This window comes from Mustela erminea, chromosome 5, assembly GCF_009829155.1.
Source record: "Mustela erminea isolate mMusErm1 chromosome 5, mMusErm1.Pri, whole genome shotgun sequence".
NCBI lineage: Eukaryota > Metazoa > Chordata > Mammalia > Carnivora > Mustelidae > Mustela > Mustela erminea.
The window spans coordinates 39221911-39241798 of NC_045618.1; the positions used below are offsets into that span (position 1 = coordinate 39221911).

Genomic DNA, 19888 nt, shown 5'->3' on the forward strand with positions numbered 1-19888 from the left:
ACCCACCTCCTTGCAGAGAAGAGGGATTGGCAGCCTTTGCGCCTTGCCTCGACCCCCGGGTTCCTGTGACAGCTGCGAGGAAGCCAAGGTCCCCCACGGAGCACCTCAGCCCCTGTCCCACCCAGTGTTATTTAATTTCTCGGCGTGCTCGTGCAGACAGCCCCTTGCGGAGAAAGGGCTTGTGGCCGCGGCTCCCTCCCCGGCGGTCCCCGGCCAGGCAGGTCTTCCCTAAAAGCCCCCGCCTCTCTCAGAGCACAGAGCCTTGCTTTCCAAGGGACTTTTCCAAGTTGCATCACTCCTTGGCCTCTAGACAGGTGCTTGGCTATCATGTTGGAGTTACACAGGATTTTTAAAAAACTTTGTGTGTTTACTGTGTGCGGACCCCTTCCACCCCAAGGAAGCAGTGCCCTTCCAGCGCTGTTCAAAACACATTGAGAATTCTTTTGGGGCACTGGTTCTCAAACTTGGCTGAACATCTAGGGAGTTCTTTTTTTTTTTTTTTTCTTCCTTGCTTTCTTTTTCTTTCTTTCTTTCTTTTTTTTTTTTTAAATACTGATGTCTAGATCCCATCTCTAGAGATCTCATTCCGAGGGTCGGGTGGGAGGTGGGGCAGTCTGGATTATGGGATCAAGAAGCTAGGTGATTCTTAGGTGCAGCCCCATCAGAGAACCTCCTGGCTTTGGCGCTTGCTCTCACAGCCACTTTTTGTATTGGGGACGATCGGTGCTAACAGCTCATCTCAGGCACTTTTGACTGCCTGCTGTGGGCCACCTCTCCACCTGGAGAGCCTGTTGGTGGGTGCTTGCCAACCTTAGACTGCAGATGGTGCCTTTTTCTGGAGTATGCTTTCTTGCTGCCTTTCTGTTTACAGTAAATATTGCCTGGGCACTTTCTGTCCAGGAGGTGGGAAGTGTAGGAATTAAAGCCACAAAGTCCTTGCAGGATCAAGGTTATAATACAGGGTTGTCCTGCTCAGGCAAAACAAAGTGTGACTCTTCTAGGGGGAAAAGGTTTCAGATTAAAAAGACAGTACTTAAGGGATTTGTGAACTTTTGGAGACCCTCTGCCACAGATAATGATTTTGCCTGTGATGTGAGGTTTTGTTCTTCAAGAAAGCAAGCTAACAAGATCCTTAACGCTGAATTTGTGTTAATGTGCCAGCATTTGTGACTTAAGCTTATTCCCGTTGTGTTTAATCACACAGTGGTTGTAACACAGTGTATGTTTCTTATTGATAGAGTAATATCTGAATTACGGAATTGGTGCCTTACAGCAGTAACGCACAGCTGAGGTGAGTCCTTAGCCACGTTTTGGATGATCTTAAAAATGACAGGGAAATAGGACAAAGGAGAAATTGAACATGGGTATCTGTATTGACTGAATTTGATCGCATATATTTTATTAAGAAAGTGTGTTTTCAGTGTCTGTGCTATTGTGACAGTCTGCTTGGATCTTGGTTAATTTTCTCTTGTATCCAAGTATGATGTTTTTATTAGATTCCATCCAGATGTTGCTACCTGGCCACAAACTGGTGGCTTTTATTTATTTATTTATTTATTTATTTTTAGGTGTTGACTGGAGCTCTAATTGGCATTTTTCTTAGGAGCGGGGTGACTTTTAAGAGAAAGCTCTCCAGAGGTGGAGAAACGTTTTAGTTCATTTCTAGCCCCTCCCATGAGTCAAAAGAACCATTCACTTTTGGAAAAAAAATTGTGTGGTTCTGCCAGTTGGATTTTCTTTTTCCCACCTTCTGCTTGCTTACCCTGCTCCTATCACTGTGTTCAATTGCTGGAAATGGGGCTGCTGTGGGAGCGGTCTTAATTGTCTTGGCTTGAGAATGGAGGTTATGTGGAGTGCATGGTCTCACAGGGTGGCCCCTGACCTGAATCCTCAACCTTTGGGGAACAAGACCATATGGAAAGTGTTTTCCTACTTTTGATTTTTTTTTCCCCCCTCCTTGCACCAGGCCAACAAAATGAAGCCTGCCTTATTGTGGTATTGCATGGTATCGTGTGGCTTATAACCTTTCTAATCTTGTCGCCATTTTGGGGGAAAATGTTTATTTGAGGATGCTGTTGAATTCTTGGTGTCTGAAAAGTTGCCCTTGAACAGCAGCGGATACACTGAATATAATAGTGCATCTGGCCAAAAAAAAAAAAAAAGAAAAGTAAGTATCTGTGGCTCCAAACAAATTTTACTGAAATATTTCTCACTTAGGGCTTGCAACTCTGATATTCTAAAGTGATTGGAAATAAGTAAAGGAAAACAAGAAGAAAGTTAGCAAGGGCCTTCTTCATTTGGAGGAAGGGTATATGACACTCAGAAGAGTGATTTTTGATTGGTGTTATGAGCAGACAACCCTATTGGTTTCCTCTTTTTTTTTCTTTCTTTAAGTAGGGACAGTTAACTTGCTTGTACAGTTGGGGGTGCAGAGTGGTTAAAGAAATGTAATGGCTTCCTTAACTGCCTTTCCCCCTGAAACCCACTTATCTAAGAGATGCCATCGACCTCTAAAAAACAACAGCTGATTCTGTGCCTTTCCTTTCTTTGCTCTCTCTGATCTGGGCAGTGCAATGGCTGAGAGGTTGGCATCAGCAGTGAAAAACAAAGTTCAAGGGAACTGAAAATTGGGTAATTTTCCCTGAATGACCAAGTGCTTACTTTATTTTGTCACATGACATTGGTGTTATCAAGAAACAAGTTACAGCATGAAGACTCTGACAATGGAAAAGAAAAGAAAAAAGGGATGTGATGGGAATATCACCACAGTTGACCGGCTTTCATGTCTGAGAAGCTTATGGGAGTCTGCAGTCCAATGCCCAGATACCAACCTGTCTTTACCTTCTGTCAGGCACTGCCCTCCCTCTGTCCCCAGAGCCAATATACCCTGGGAGAGACAGTGCCTCAATCTTAAATTCACACCAGGTTTTGTTTGTCCTTTGTTTGCCCCTATTACCGGCAAAGCTCTGCATTCCCTTATTGAGTTCTTGGGGAACAAGGGACATCTCTGACTTAGGGAGCTTGACGTCTGGCGGAGATGAAAACAGTGGGTTACAGTAGGCTGGGAGCTCTTATAATCACAACACACACGAAGAACTGTGAGGGGCAGCCAGGTGGCCCTGGCAAGCTGCACCTGGCCAAATGCCTTCTCAGTTCATGGGCAGGCCCCTGGGAAGCTTTGTTAGGGTTTAAATTAGAATTGACTAGGTTCGACATCAAGGCTTTTTGTTTTAAGTAGGCTCCACAGCCAGTGTGGAGCCCAACGCAGGGCTTGAACTCACAACCCTGAGATCAAGACCTGAACTGAGATCAAGAGTCAGATGCTTAACCGACTGAGTCACCGGGCGCTCCTGGACATCAAGTTTTAAATGACTGACGTCAGTATGACAGAGAGGAGAGATCATGCAGGGAGCTATTGGGGAGTGAGGAAAGGCAGCCGGATTCTGGCAGATGCCTTCGGTGGAGGGAGGGCTTAACTGCTCAGGGGAGGGCATTCCCTGGGGTTGGGAAGCTGGTAGGGAACGGGGCTGGATCCGGGGCTGGATCCATTTGGGGCTGCTGGTGACTGGCAAAGGAAGCATCCTTAGCCGCAGCCTCAGCTACCTCTGCTGGGTGGGCGGGAGAGCTCGTGGTGCCTCCTTAAAGTCACAGCTGGGTACTTTGAGAGCAAGTGATTTGCTTCCTGTCTGCAATTCCAGCCAGCAAGCAACACTCATTCTTTATCATTCTGTTGTCACTTTAGTTCACATTTCTTTGGACCGAGAACTGGACTTCACACTGTTTTTCCGCTCCAGACGGTGGTTTCCAAATAGCTGACCCATTGGGCTAATAACCCCGGGGTTATAAGAGGTGTTACCTTTTGTTTGTTGACCCCCTTCTGAGCTCCGGGTCCTGTGCCCAGCTCTTGTCTTCCGTAGCTCCGAATCTGTACCTACTCCAGAGGCAGGCGACAGTGGCTTCACCTTACAGGTGAGGAAGCGGAGGCCCAGCGAGGGCCTGGGTCCTGTGGTAGCTCACAGCGCTGCAAGGAAGTAGCAGAGTGGAGGTTCGAGAGCCTTCCGTGGTTTCTGCTGCTCTGTGTACTAAAGCAGAGCTGATTAAGAAAGTGTGTTTTCTGTACCCTGTTTTTCTAACATCCAGTCCTCTAAGGTTGGGATTGATTTATCATTTCCCTTTAACCAGGTGATATGTTTTGCTTCTTAATGGAGAGCATAGATTAGGCTGTTCAGAAAGACTGAATGGATCCCACATCCTAGATGAGAGAGAAGCCCGCATTTCTGCAGACTCTGCAAACCTCTGAGTTTCTGTAGCTACTTGGCTGTGGTGTAAGAAATTAAAAGCAAAATCCAGTGTTGAACATTCTGGAACAAGATAAAGCTGTGCACGTTCAGTTCTTATTTATGTGGTGCTTTCGACAAAAACAAACCTTTGCTGCATAGCAATTACCTCAAGCTCCTAAAATTACAGGTAGTAAAGGCTTCGAGGCCCTGTGGGGCTATAATTAGTAAAGATGAGTTTAAAACAAGGTTATGAGTGTGTGTTCATTGCTATGGTGGGTTGTAGCTCAGTATTTCAATCTGAGAAGGATTGGCTCCAGGGAACATTTGCAGGGGACTCAGTACAGGGTCATCATGGAATTAGTATGTTAGGGATTAGAGCGCAGGACATTTGTCATGAACATAGACAATTTCTGGCAGACTTTTTGTTTATAGGGACAGGTTTATTCCCTGCCACCCAGTCACGTGGTATCATTTCTGCTTGCACTAGGTAGAGTACACAATGGTTCAGGTTGTTACTATGTAGCTTTTTTTTTTTTTTAAGAAGTATAAAGCCCCTCTATTATTAATAATATTTCACTGTTGTTTATTTGGCCTTAATCACAGAGGACTGAGGCAAGGTGACCAAGATTTTCTAGTTTTGGCTTCAGGAATTCTCTTGGTTTTTAATCTCTGACTGTCCCTGGCTCTCTCTCCTTGCATTTTATCGCATTTGAAACAGGCCTTCTTGCTTTCCCTTGCAAATCTATAGCCCATACCAGGGAGAGGACCTACTGTGGCCAGGACTCCTCCTGGGGATCCTGTGACATCAGTACTGTTAGTCCCATTTTCTGGGTCAAGAACCTGGTGAGGTCTGGAGTCGGGTACTAAGTGGGAGTTTGGGGATTTCAGACTCTCAACAGTTGGCCTCTTTGGACTTCATTTGAAAGGAAAAAGAAATGGCCCAGTTATCAAAGCCATGAAGACGTTCTGTATAACCTATGAATTAATATATATCTTTGAACTTCATTGTAGGTGTATTGGTCACTTAAAAAAAAAAAAAAAAAGAGGGACGCCTGGGTGGCTCAGTTGGTTAAGCAGCTGCCTTCGGCTCAGGTCATGATCCCAGCGTCCTGGGATCGAGTCCCACATCCGGCTCCTTGCTCGGCAGGGAGCCTGCTTCTCCCTCTGACTCTGCCTGCCACTCTGTCTGCCTATGCTCGCTCTCGCTCGCTCTCTCTCTGACAAATAAATAAATAAAATCTTTAAAAAAAAAAAAAAGATTTTTGCCTAGGGGATTTTTATCCTCCTTCTTAAAAACAGTGACTTAGAATTACACAGCAGTAGCTGAAAAGTTGATTAGCCTCTCTCCTTGCCCTAATCTAATAGCAAAAACCTGAAAAGTTACTGAGAGTGTGATTACAGTGGAAGCTTTAGGCGTTGGAGAGGAACTGATAAAAAAAGAATGGAGGGAGAGATAGGGGTAGTTGGCAAGAGACTGTAGGGTAGATTTTACCAAATTTAAGATTTCTTCTCCTGTGAGTTTTTGGTGTGGGGATTGAGCCCCTTTGTTCCAGATGCAGGGAGACTGGCTCAGCCTTGCCACCCTGGGCCACCTGTGAATTTTGGGGGTGAGGGATGGTGAGGGCAGAGGGAAGGAGAAGAAAGAGGAGAAATGGGGAGTGGGGCAGGGATTAAAGCCTGCTGGCCTGGTGTCTGGCCTGCTCTGGACCGACAGCACTGGGTCCCTACAGTGAGGCTAACTTCCTGGGTGTGAGGCAGCTGGGTGGTGTACAGAAGAGAGGAGGTGGGGGGGTCATCTTTGGACTTCCCCAGGGACTTGTCCGAGATCAGTAATTCTCATAATTATAGCAGATCCTCCTAGAAAACTTACTTCCAGCTCTGTCTGGGAGACTTCTAATATAGCAACTCTAGGGACCAGGTACTCCCATAAACCCATTTTACAGGTGAGGGAAACAAGGCCATGAGACATCGGGCAAGTCATTCAAGTTGTGTCACTACAGAGTGGTGGGCCCCGGGGTTCAGACTCGTCTGGCCCTGAGCTGTGTTCTTAATGGCTCAGGTGGTTTCCCTAGACCCCGAGCTCTGGTTGCTGCTGCATTGGTTCCTTCATTTCTTTGACCAAAAAAGCCCGCTTGTATATGCCTTTATCTCACAATTAGAATACCATCGGTGCCCTCTGTGTACGTGTTCCACTTCCCACAAACCTGCAAGCAGACATATGAAGAGGAGGGATCTCACCACTGACTGGGTATCCTTGTGTCTAGCAGAAAAGAGGTGTTTGGCGAGGTTTTGTGGACGGAAGGATGGAAGGCAGTGGCCTTTGGGAACACAAAGATGTCCCTGTATTTCTTCTCTCTAGCAGCTGCAGTGATTTTTTTTTTTTTTTTTTTTTTTAAAGATTATTTGTTGGGCGCCTGGATGGCTCAGTGGGTTAAGCCGCTGCCTTCGGCTCAGGTCATGATCTCAGGGTCCTGGGATCGAGTCCCGCATCGGGCTCTCTGCTCAGCAGGGAGCCTGCTTCCTCCTCTCTCTCTGCCTGCCTCTCTGCCTACTTGTGTTCTCTCTCTGTCAAATAAATAAATAAAATCTTTTTTTTAAAAAAAAGATTATTTGTTTATTTACTTGACAGAGATCACAAGTAGGCAGACGCAGGCAGAGAGAGAGGCGGGGGAAGCAGGCTCCCTGCTGAGCAGAGAGCCCGATGTGGGGCTGGATCCCAGGACTCTGAGATCATGACAGAGCTGAAGGCAGAGGCTTAAGCTCTGAGCCACCCAGGCACCCCTGCAGTGATTTCTAAACAGAAAACAAAAAACAAACAACAAAAAACAAGAGGGAGCACAGGGGAGTGTTTCATAAAAGTAATCAGAATTCCTGAAAAAAAGCACATTTAAAAAATGGAATTTGGGGGCACCTGGGTGGCTCAGTGGGTTAAAGCCTCTGCCTTCAGCTCAGGTCATGATCCCAGGGTCCTGGGATCTAGCCCCGCATTGGGCTCTCTGCTCAGCAGGGAGCCTGCTTCTCCCTCTCTCTCTGCCTGCCTCTCTGCCTCTTTGTGATCTCTGTCTGTCAAATAAATAAATAAAATCTTAAAAAAAAAATAGAATTTGTGTTCCAGGGCCATGATCTCATGTTTGTGGGAAAAGCAGTTACTATTGGCAGTGCCCAGGGTGCTTTGTGAGGAAGGAGGCCCTTCAGACTGAGACATTGCTGGGACGGCTCTTATCGGAGAGCCAGCAGACCACATTTTCTTTGGGGCTGAGTACCACATACCAGCAGGCTCCAGGTCCCCCGTCTAGTTTGCTAGGGCCACAGCCGTAGAAAGTGGTTCTGTCCCTTGTGTCCTCATTCTGTCTCCACAGCAAGGGAGCGGGGGAGCACGTTGGGGTTTCTCCGACTCATGTTGGGAGCCACGACTGCCCTTCACCAGGAATGAGGCGTTCCGGGCAGCTCCCCCTTCCATCCAGACGGACGTGTTTCCTCACCTGTAAAATGGGGGTGTAGTGCCTGCCTCATAGAGTTGTTGGGACCACGTCTCTTTGACATGAGAGACTGGTTTTCAGGTGGGGCCCCGCTGCGGACAGGTGGCGATCTCTAGAGACATTCTTGGTTGTCAGACTGGGGGTGGCGGTGGCTTCTAGCATCTGGCGGATAGAGGCTAGGGATGCTGTTAAAGACCCTCCAGTGCCCAGGGCAGCCCCCACAACAAAGAATTATTTGGCCCCAAAAGTCAGTCCTGCCAGGCTGAGAGCCCTGGCACGTGGGAGCTCTAACAGCGGTGGCTATTTTTCCGCATTTCTTACCAGAGGGAGCCAGGCCAGGGGCCGAGAGAGCCCTTCTTTCTTAAGTAGGGAGGAGGAAATGGAAATGAACCTTTTATTGCTGCCTCTGGGGTTCCCCACAGGTGCCCCTGAAGTGTGGGAAGAGTACTTTCCTCTCCGTCAAGTGCTTCGCTTCATTTGTAATTGCTTGCATCTATTTACATATAAATAATACACATATATTTACATATCAATTTCAATAATTTATATGCTAAACCCCCTTAACGCCTGGGGTAGGTTATAATCCCGGTCTGCTGTCCGGTCTTCAGTGGCGGGTGGCAGAGTGGGGCCCTGGGTTGAAGCCAGGCTCCTGCCCGGGTGTGTGGCTTAAGGTCAGCCACAGACCTTGTGAGTTTTGCTTTTCTTTTCCTTAACAGAGGCCAGGTAACCCTCCTATCTCATGCCGTTCCAGGACTAAAGAAAACGAAATGAAATAATTCTCACGTGTGCCCACGTGACAATCGCTGTACGCATGCGAAGCTTCGGTCCGGCTCCGAGGTGTGCCTTCTGGGGGTGTGTTTCTGAGAGCCCCGTTCATAAGCGGCCACTCAGTAAACGGCCCTGAAAAGGATTCAGGCTCAGTAGCCAAAGAACGCTGTGCTGCTGGCGAGGTGGAGCCTGGAAACCGTTCGGGCAGCGAGCTCATGACTCGGAGGCTGTGCAGGGGTTGAGAGGATGCCTGTGGCTGTGAACTAGCAGGTCCCCCTCCCTCTAAGTTCAGCCTTTGGCTTTTCCCTTATTTGTTCTGTGACCCTGGGCCACCTCCTTGACCTTCCTTACACCCCGGTTTCATCACCTGTGAAACGAGGCTGATGATAACACCACCACCCACCTGAGCACAGGTGTGGGGAAGTGACGTGTCCTTGAGAAGTGTCCTTGAGTGGGTGGCGCGCATGGGGAGCTTACTGGGGTACATGTGTTGTTATTAGGAAAATAGCATTCTTTATTACTTTGAGTCTATAGCATGTGTAATTTTACTCAGGTGAGGAAGGGATGGCTCTTGGTTTAGGAGCTGAAGAAGGTTTTCTCTGGAGTTTCCAGTATCTTTTAACATTTCAGTGTGGTACAAGGCACGTAATATAAGACTGGCCATGTTCACCGCTTTGAGCAATTTAGGTTTTCGGTGGCATTAAGTACATGTACGGTGTTGTGCTGCCATCACCGCTAATTCCAGAACATTTTCCATTTGCCTAGAGGGAAACCCTATCCCCGCAGAGAAGTCACTTCCTGTCCCCCTACCCCCTACCGCAGGGCCTGCACCCCCTGCTTTCCTCTCCAGCTCCCTGGGAGTCGCCTGTCCTGGACATTTCTTATACACGGCATGCTATACACTATATGGCCTTGGTGGCTGGCGTCTTGCCCTTTGTTTCAGGCTTTCCAGGCGTCTCCACGTATCCCAGTCAGTGCCGGGACCTCATGCCTCTAATTTACCCGGCCTTCCCCGAGATCAGCCCATGCCTCATTTCCATTGGCCTGTGCTTTTCCCAAGTCCTGTCTGGTTTGCAGGCGTTTCAGTGTCTTTCTTCCTTTCTTCCTTCTGGCCCTTCTTGGCCCGCCTTCTTTTTTCCACGGTTCCCACCTGGTGATTCTAATGGCCCTTGAAATGAAGATTGGAAGGAAGCAGCCTGGTTCTTGGTGCTGTGGGGGAGCAGGTCTTATCAGGGATTTTGTTTCTGTTGAAGAATCAGCAGCAGGAGTGAGCACCAGGGGAGCTGCGCTTCGTTTCCCGAGGACAGAGTGGCAGGTTTTAAAAACAAGTGTCTGGAAAACACCTACCAGGCCCCTTTCATTCCTCTGTTTAAAAGCCTTCCACAATGAGAAGTGGCCCTCCATGAAGTTGGTTAATAAAACCCTCCCCCCAGTTTTAAAGCATTCTTGGGAAGTGTTTACACTGAACGCCACTGTAGGCTTCTAAATGAGAAGCTGTGGAGTGAGTGATCCTTAACCTGTGACTTTAATAATATCCTTTGCTTGAGATTTCCAGGTGGAGGCCTGGGCCAGATCTGTGGCTTGTCATTAATCCAGACAATCTTGACTCTCTCCCTGTCCCTCCCCCTTCCGGCAGACCTGGGGAAGATCGGACAGGCCTAAAGCCTCTCGGAGATGCAAACTAGCTCCCTGCAGTGGGACCGGGGTAAAAAGGGGGTGATGTGTTCCCCACAGCCCCTGTTCTGACCTTAGGAACAGGGTGGATGGCATCAGTAACAAGAGCTGAAAGCATTTAGGAAAGCAGCTCCGGGCTTCTGGGGCTCTGGCTCCTTCAGGAGAGGCCTGAGCTTTTGGTCAGGATTTGGAGCTTTCTGGTGTGAAGGAGGCCACCGGCCCCTAGAGCCGAGGTCGCTCTGCTTTTTGCTCTGGTTCTGGAGAGATGAGCAGCCGTCCCCCTACCCCCCCCCCCCCCACCCGGAGAGGAAGCAGGGTGTTGGCTGTTTGGGGGGAGCTTATAGAGTTTGAAACAGAGAAGCATCCAGAGAAAAGCTATGTCCTGAAATAAAGGGCCCTCTAGGATGCCTTCCTTTTATGCCGCTTCCCTGGGGATCCGAATTATGCTGGCTGAGGACAGGAGGGTGGGGAAAGACCAGACTCAGTGGCACAGGTTGGGATTTACCGAGGGGCAGCAGGGCCTGCTGGTTACCAGCCTGGCCTCTGGCCTTGGACTGCTCCGTCCAAATCCTGGCTTCTGTACATGAGTTCATATGTCCAAGGTGCTTGGAGCAATGTCTGGGTAGGGAGGTTTACATGCATACATTCTTTTCATTCTGGCACTTCACTTTTGTGAATTCCCAGTTAGAATTGTAGAAACGCTCCTTGCTTTCAAAGCTAATTTACCTGTGTACTGGCAGGCTTGTGCAGTCCATGGGAGAGAGTGGTATCACCGGACCCTTAAAAAGCATGACTTCCAGTTGGAGAAATCATGCTTGGTGAGTCTATGAGAGCTCTTTGAGGGAGGAAGTAAACATGGGAAGAAAAAGGGCAAACCCATGGATATGGTTGTAGAGTTCCGAATGACCTTTGAGAAGACTTCATGCCCAAGCCTCTTGAATGTATGAGTCTCCCGCAACTTTCTGTGTGGAGGAGAGTTAAAGAAAGAATATGGCTGAAACCATCTTCTATTTGTCCTCAATAAGAGGAGAAAGGGGAATGGTGAAATCTTCGCATTGCAATTGAGATGAAATCTTTTTAAAAGTAAAATGCAGGGGCACCTGGGTGGCTCAGTGGGTTAAAGCCTCTGCCTTCGGCTCAGGTCATGATCCCAGGGTCCTGGGATAGAGCCCCATATCGGGATCTCTGCTCAGCAGGGAGCCTGCTTCCTCCTCTCTCTCTCTCTCTCTCTCTGCCTGCCTCTCTGCATACTTGTGATCTCTATCTGTCGAATAAATAAATAAAAACTTAAAAAAAAGAAAAGTAAAATGCAGGGACTTTGGAGTTAAACCATAAGGAGTTGTGTGGTTTTCTTTTTGTTTGTTTTTGTTTTAAACTTTGGACATTGTGCAGATATGTCAGTTATACGTTTATTTTTATTTTATTTATTTATTTTTAAGGATTTTCTTTATTTGAGAGAGCACCTGTGCACAAGCAGGGGGGAAAGGGAGAGGGGGAGGGAGAGGGAGGAGCCCACTCCCCACTGAGCAGGGAGCCCGACGGAGGGCTCCATCCCAGAACCGCAAGATCATGACCTGAACCAAAGGCAGATACATAACCAACTGAGCCACCCAGGTGCCCCTGACCTATATACCCTTATTATTTATTTATTTATTTTTAAAGATTTTATTTATTTATTTGACAGAGAGAGAGAGATTGCAGGTAGGCGGGATGGGGGGGAAGCAGGATCCCCACCAAGCACAGAGCCCGACGGGGGGCTCAATCCTAGGACCTGAGATAATGACCTGAGCCGAAGGCAGAGACCCAACCTACTGAGCCACCCAGGCGCCCCTGAACTATACTTTTTTTTTTTTTTTAAGATTTTATTTATTTATTTGACAGAGATCACAAGTAGGCAGAGAGGCAGGCAGAGAGAGAGAGGAGGAAGCAGGCTCCCTGCTGAGCAGAGAGCCTGATGTGGGACTCCATCCCAGGACCCTGAGATCACGACCTGAGTCGAAGGCAGCGGCTTAACCCACTGAGCCACCCAGGTGCCCCCCTGAACTATACTTATAAATAATTCATTTGTTCTCTGTGACTGCACCTCAGCAGTCAAGGCTTGGGCCTGAGAATTGTGTGTGCTGCCTCATGCGCCACAGATCATGGGTGCTCAGTAAATATAGGTTGAATGAATAAGGAAAAATTAATAGAACAAAGGAGCTCATTAAAAAATAACTTCAATTCTGTCTTTACAAAAATAACTTCCCCTTTTTGTGTTTTAGTTAAATAGTACATCTGTAGAAGAAAGTAGATTCCTCCGTCAGTAAATAGATAGGATCACTTATGTGCGCAGACGCTGAATGTCATCCCTTCTGTGATTTAACCTCGGACAATAAATGAATGAATGAAGTGGAGAGAAGCTTTGTTAACCCAGAGCTCTTTACCTCAGTAGGATTAGGGACCTTGGAATTTTGCTAGACTAAGAAGACGCTGGCAGGAATTGGTTGCCTTTGTATTTTTTGTTTTTCTCAGCTCCCCGTGGGCCAGCATGGTGCCACATGTATAGAAATGCTCTGCGTGTTTGATGAATGAAGTAAGTTGTCCCTACAATAAGTGCACGTGTTTTATTATCTCATGTCTAATATGTACCAGGCAAATTTATAATTGTCTTTTTTGCTCTTACAGTGGTTATGTTAACTGTTGTTGCATATTCATACCGGGTAACAAACAACCCCAGATCACCATGCCTCACAATCAAAAACATTGATTTTTCCCACTTGGTCATCTGTTAATTGGGTGTGGTCAGGTTGGCCCATGCTGGCCTTGGCTGGGCCAGGCTTCCATTTGGCTTCGGGTCTCTTCCGTGTTTCTTATTCTGGGGCTCAGGCTGAAGGGGCAGCAATTACCTAGTGCATGTGCATCTTGGGGCGGATCACCATAGCGTAAGATGTCAAGTGGAAATGCATGATGACTCTTCAGACTTTAGCTCATAACTTCCAAATGTTCTGCCAACATTCCATTGGACGACAAACACGTGGCCAAATCCATATCAGTCAGGTGGGGAAGCGAGCTTGGTCCATTTTAGTGGGACATACTGTAAAGTCACATGATGAAGAATATGATTGTGTTACTCCATTATAGTGGAGTGAAGCATGGGAGAACCTGGAAAACCAGTGTCTTGGGAGCTTGTGGAACCTAGGCCAGCTGGGTGAAGAATCAAAGACGTTTTGTCCAGCTACCACCCTAGGCCTTGGTAGTTATAAACTAGCCTGACACGCACTGACTCCTGGGTAGCTGGATACCATTTCGTATTCATTCACTGTGCTGGTGCTCCTGGGAGTTCCGAATATCTATGGGAGGGGCAGAAGGGATGCACTGGGTTTCCTTCTGGTCAGTAGTCGTGACTTGATCTGCTCCCACATTGATGGCAAGAGAGCAACAGGTAGAGCAAAGAGGACAAAGAGCCAAAGTATCCAGGGAGGCCGGAGGTTTGGCTTACCCTTTGCAGGGTCCCTTCTCAGTATAGGTCCACGGGAGTGACCGCTGTGGACCAGGCAGTGACACAGGGCCTTCTTGCATGCTGTCTCATCTTTATAAGGACCCTGGGCCTTCGTTTCCAGAGTCCTCCTTTTCTATCTGAAGAAACAGGCCTCAGGAGGGCTAGGTGACTTCTCTTAGGCCAAGTGGCTCATAGGTAGCAGATCCAAAGGAGGTGATCCTAGTACCCAGTCTAGGGCTTGTCCTTCTACATGCCTGTGACTGTCTCAGCCCAGCAGAGAACTGGCTTTAAGGCTCCAGCATATCCCAGCCCTGTAATGGCAGCCTCTGCTTTCCTGAAGGAGTCAACTCAGCCTCATGCCTCAGTGCAATGCCTTGGGAGGAGCACAATGAAATTTTGGCCAAGAGGAGTCAGCCCTTGTATTACCTCTTTGCCGGGTGTCCTTTTTAAATGAACTGTCAGGCTCTCCAAGGAAAAAAAGACTGGCCACTGAGTGAGAATGCCCTGAGAACAGACGGGGATAAAGGGGGTGAGGAGATGAGACACTCCCATGCACCATGGGTAGGTTATAAAGCCAGTGGACTTCTTTCTGGGGAGTGGTTTGGCAGTGGGGATACCTTCACCAGCAAGTAAATAAAACTCAATTAAAAGGGGTTTAAATACATAAGAGACTCTTAATCTCACAAAGCAAACTGAGGGTTGCTTGGGGGGCTGATTATGGACATTGGGGAGGGTATGTGCTATGGTGAGTGCTGTGAAATGTGTAAGCCTGACAGTTCACAGACCTGTACCCGTGGGGCAAATAACATATTATATGCTAATAAAAAAATTTAAAAAATTTAAAAAGTGGTTTAAATAGTAAAGACATTTATTATCTCTTGTAAACCAGAAGCCCAAAGGTAGGGCAGTTTGGGCATCAATTAATGGAAGACCCAGATGCATTTCCTTTTTTCTCTTTGCCAGCCTCAGTGTTTGATTTGTTCCTGAGCCCATCTCTCCTACAGTCCTGTTGTGGCTGCCGCTGCTCCAACCTGTGTGCTCATATATAGGGATGACCTGGGACAGGAAAAGAAGAAAGCAGAGGAAACCTTTGCTAGGACCCCCTGCCCCCTTTGGCAAAACTGGGTCAGATGGCCACCCCGAACTGATGACTTGCATGGGAGAGTGGACTCCCGTGGTTCGCTTAGACCAATCTGTGGGTTCAGTAGAGGCCTAGTCTTTCCTGAAGCAGATGGGTATGAAGAGGAGAGGGGTCGAAACTGGAGCTTTGCTGGCCGAGGGAAAAGGGCAGTTGTAGGCAGCCAGTGGTGCTGGCCACAAGATGATCTTTCAAAATTAAGAATGTGTACATTCTGACTCAACCCTTGCACGGTTAGGAATTTATCTTATGGATATACCTGCGCAAGTGTGCTGGTAAACATACAAAGATATCCATTGCAGCATTATAATAGCAAAACACTGGAAATAATTTAAGAATCTTCCAAGAGTGTACTGGTTAAATATATTAGTACATTATGGAATTAAGCAAATCTGTAAGTACAGATAAAGAAAAATTCACAAAATATACTGTAAGTTTTCTTTTTCCTTTTTAAGCAAGGCGCATTGATATGTATCCTGAGATCCCATTTTTTTTTTTTTTAAATCTTAATTCTTGATTACGAAGATAAATTTCTGTGAAAAGTCCCAAGAAACATGTTATTTCGTGGGAAGGAAAATTTCTTTTTTCATTTCATGTCCTTCTTGACTGTTTGAATTTTATAAAAATCACTGTAGGAAGTACCTTTATAATAAAAAAGAAAATAACAGGTATTAGTGTATGCAGGAGCTTAAGGAGAAAAAACCAGGATCCTAACGTGGGCATTCTGAGGGGATGGGAGTGCCATTTGGCTGTGTATGATTGGCTGGGGAAGGGGAAAAGTCCAGGAGTGAAACAGGGTCATTTAAAAAAAAGAAAAAAAAAAACTCCTTTAGTATCCTGCACATTGCCTTACACATAGTAGAATCAAACATACATTTGAAGAATGAATGAATATTTAGATCAAGACCCAAAGCAGCTTTATGAATTGCCAAAACCCAACTTAGCAGCTCAAGTCAGCAAGAAAATCGATTCTGCTGGAAATTAATTTTGAAAATAAAATATGGCTTCTGTTTCCTCCTATTTCCTTGAGCTCCCAGAATCCAATTCATTGCTAAAAATCAATCTGAGTATGCAACTTTCTGTTCATCATTCATCTCAAGCTGAAGCCTACTGCGCCAGGTTCTGAATAATAAAGCTGAGTAAGGTTTTTACAACTAGGGGTAGGGCGAAGACAGGAACCACAATCATGTGTTGGCTGTGTTTATAGTTGTGGCTTCAATGGATAGGTATCTGGATGGCCTAAACTGAGCAATTATTTTTGTAAGCAAAATAAGGCTCTTTGATACTCCAAACTAACAAATCAGAAAATTAATTATGTCACTCTGATTATAGGAAGAAAGCAGGTAATATAGTGAGATAGGGATTTTCTATTTGATTGGTCAGTATTAGTAGAAAAGTATGGATGTGCGTATTGGTGAAATGAAAGAATTATATGTAGTAGTATTTTCGAGTAGAATTCTCTGCCATGTGGAAAAGCAAAAGCATATGAATATTGAAAAGTCTTTATATTGGAAAGGGCAGGGAGAAGGGGCAGTAGGGTGCTTTCATTATGTTGTGCTGAAACTCTTCATAAGTCCTTTGCTTGAGGGCTCTCTCTGAATTTGATTCTTGTAAATCAAAGAAAGAATGTTGTAACTGACATTTCCATTAAGTTGCTTTTAACTTTTATACCCTTGGGTTTTAGCATTTGGCTCTCCGTAATGGCCACCGGATGCCCACTTTATTCAGACAATAAAGATACCGTTGAACTGTGGTAAGATCATTTCCTTTGGAATAAAATGAAAAGCTTTCTGCGCTCACAATTGGAGGAAAATGTAAAATTTTAGTAGGCCTTTTCTGCTAAGACTGAAAAAAGTCCATGTTTGAACACCCATCAGCTTTGTGGCTCAAATGTGCCTTGGAAATTTCCAGCAGGCTTTTGAAATAAAAGAAGCAAATATACCTTTTCAGTGTGTGTTTTTGTAATGGATCCTTAGAAATATTTGCAAGAAGAGTAGTATTTCACATCTTTGTTGGGATTTATTTGGGGATCCAAAGATCCTGAGATCATTGGTACATCGTGCTCTAGAGTGGACCTGATTTAAATTACTTATGTATGTGTGTGTGTGTGTGTGTGAGAGAGAGAGAGAGAGAGAGAGAAAGGAAAGAAGGAGGAAGTAAGAGGTAGAGCAGAAGGAAGAATAGTATAAGAGCAGGGAAGGAGAAAGAGAGTCTGTGTGCGCGTGTGTGTGGATCCCTACAGACCCAAATGGTTATGCTCACTTTACATAATGTTAGTATACATCCTCCTCTGGTTTTCAGACAGTCTATCCTATAGCTGCAAATTGTGTGATTAAATTTGATAATTTTATTTATTTGTTTTTTAAGTAATCTCTGCACCAAATGTGGGGCTCGAACTCATGACCCAGTGATTAAGAGTCGCATGCTGTCCTGACTGAGCCAGCCCATTTCTCCTAAATTTGATAATTTTAGATGAAATCTGCATCTATTTCAGAAAATATAAACATTAGGGTCATAACACTTCTGTGGTGCTTGGTAGTGCTTGGCACTGTTTTAAGCACTTCACGCCTATTAATTCACTTAGTCGTTAATAATAACCCTATTATTTTCCTATTTTTACAGTTGAGGAAAGCACAGACAGATTAAGTAACTCACCCAAAATGATGAAGTTAGTGAGTAGTGGGACTGGGTTCAAAACCAGGTAGTTTGTCTTTGTCTTTTCTCAGTTGAAAGTAAATGAAAAACTAATTGAAGTAAAAATTCATGAGATTTGAATCCTTCTGAAATCTACCAGTTAATCTTGTAAACCAGAGACTTTTCTACTGGTGTTGATAGTGTTTCATTTAACTACAATAATCTATGTACTCTGAGTTCCTTGCTTCATGGTCAGCACTTTCAGTTATGTTACACGGTAAGAATATATTTTATACACTATTTTAGTTGTGACTCTGACTTACATGAAAGGACAGTAGATTTAGCTAGTCAACATGAACAACTTTTATTTAAAGATTTTATTTATTTATTTATTTGACAGAGAGCGAGAGAGGGAACACAAGCAGGGGGAGTGGGAGAGGGAGAAGCAGACCTGCACAGCAGGGAGCCCAACTCCAGGCTCGATCCCAGGACCCCAGGATCATGCATGACCTGAGTCGAAGGCAGCCGCTTAAAAACTGAGCTTAAACAACATGAAAAACTTTACAGAGAGTTCCTTGTCTCCTCTTTCCTTAGGGAAGAAAGATGAGCTCTCTCAGTTCCCAAATGACCCTGTAATTTAAAATGAATTATTCCCCTGGAAGAAAATATTCTTTCTCCTCCTGCAGGAAGCAGCTACTGCTTTGAGAAAAGAGGCTGCAGTCATTTTTCTCTTCAATGGCCTGGATTTAGTCCTCATGTGTGACTCTTGCCAGTTTCCTTTCTTTGAAATCTCAGCAGCAGCATAACTAGTGATTCACCCTTCTTGAAATATATCTTGGGGCTCGTGTTCTTTCTACAGAGACAATTTCTGAATGTCTGGGTTCCTGCCTGTGCTTTTGGCCTTGAGTTATGATGGAGAGCGAGCCCCCACTGGGGGAGATGGTATTCCAGAGTGACTGAGAGCTAAAAGCCAGGGGCAGTGCCTGGCACCCTAGTGAGACCACAGTAGATGATCACCTCTGCTATGGTTGTTGGGTATCCGGCCGTGTCCTCATGCTGTGTGCTATGGTAGACACTGCGGCCATTGTCTGCTTCCATTCCCAACGCGTTCCCCCCAGGCAGGTGCTGTGTTTGTGTCTGTCCCCACTTACAGATGTAGACACAGCAGCCTAGAGAGGTGGAGAGTTTGCCCGGGGCCATATAGCTAGTAAGTGGTTAGAGCTATGGTGCAAACCCGGTTGGTTTAGTTTTTTTAAGGTAGAAAAGTATAGCAATCCCAAGTGTATAGGGTTTAATAGAACTTTTCACTTCCTCCCAGGCATCATTCCTCAACACAGATGACAACCTTCCTGTTTATATCACCATAGGTAATTATTTTTTCTTTAACCATAGGTAAATTTTGATCATTCTTCAACTTCATAAAAATGGAATCCTATTCATTTAGAGTGTGCTCTTTTTTTTTTTTTTTAAAGATTTTATTTATTTACTTGACAGACAGACATCACAAGTAGGCAGAGAGGCAGGCAGAGAGTGAGAGGGGGAAGCAGGCTCCCCGCTGAGCAGGGAGCCCCATGTGGGGCTCAATCCCAGGACCCTGGGATCATGACCTGAGCCGGAGGCAGAGGCTTTAATCCACTGAGCCACCCAGGCGCCCCTAGAGTGTGCTCTTTTGTGTCTGGGTTTTTTTTTAATCCGACATTATGTTGACATTCATGCACGGATTTTCACTAGCATTCATTTCTTTTTTCTCATTGCTAAATACATTGCTATATTTCTCACTGTATATTTCATTGTTTGACTGTACCTCAGTAATTGATTTATCTACTCTACTGTTGAGGGACCCAACATCAACCCCCAAAAGGGTTGTTTGTATTTCTTGACTGTTATTAAAAGTCTTATTTATTTATTTATTTATTTATATTTTTAAGATTTTATTTATTTATTTGACAGAGAGAGATCACAAGTAGGCAGAGAGGCAGGCAGAGAGAGAGAGAGGAGGAAGCAGACTCCCTGCCAAGCAGAGAGCCCGATGCGGGACTCGATCCCAGGACCCTGAGATCATGACCTGAGCCGAAGGCAGCAGCTTAACCCACTGAGCCACCCAGGTGCCCTAAAAGTCTTATTTAGTATTGTATGTACATTCTTTTCTTTCTTTCTTTCTTTTTTTTTTTTTTTTTTCAAAGTAATCTCTACATCCAACATGGGGCTTGAACTCAAGACCTGGTGATCAAGAGTGGGGTGCTCTTCTGACTGAGTCAGCCAGGTACCGCCTTGTAGATTGGGTCTTTGGTTCTATATCTAAGGAACAGAATTGCTGGGTCTTCCTTTTTGTGGAGCTGTGGTTGATACCATGAAACAGCTTTCCAAAGCGGCTTTACCAGTTTACATTCCCACCTGACAGTGTGAGTTTCAGTGGTTCCAGTGTCGATGCTTGGTG

The 19888-nt window shown here is 45.7% G+C and overlaps 1 protein-coding gene across 1 annotated transcript in view; it reads left to right on the forward strand.

Moving 5' to 3' along the window:
* Positions 1 to 19888, forward strand: part of CGNL1 (cingulin like 1) — a 161840-nt gene that overhangs the window by 490 nt on the left and 141462 nt on the right. The gene's annotated exons all lie outside the window — the stretch shown is intronic.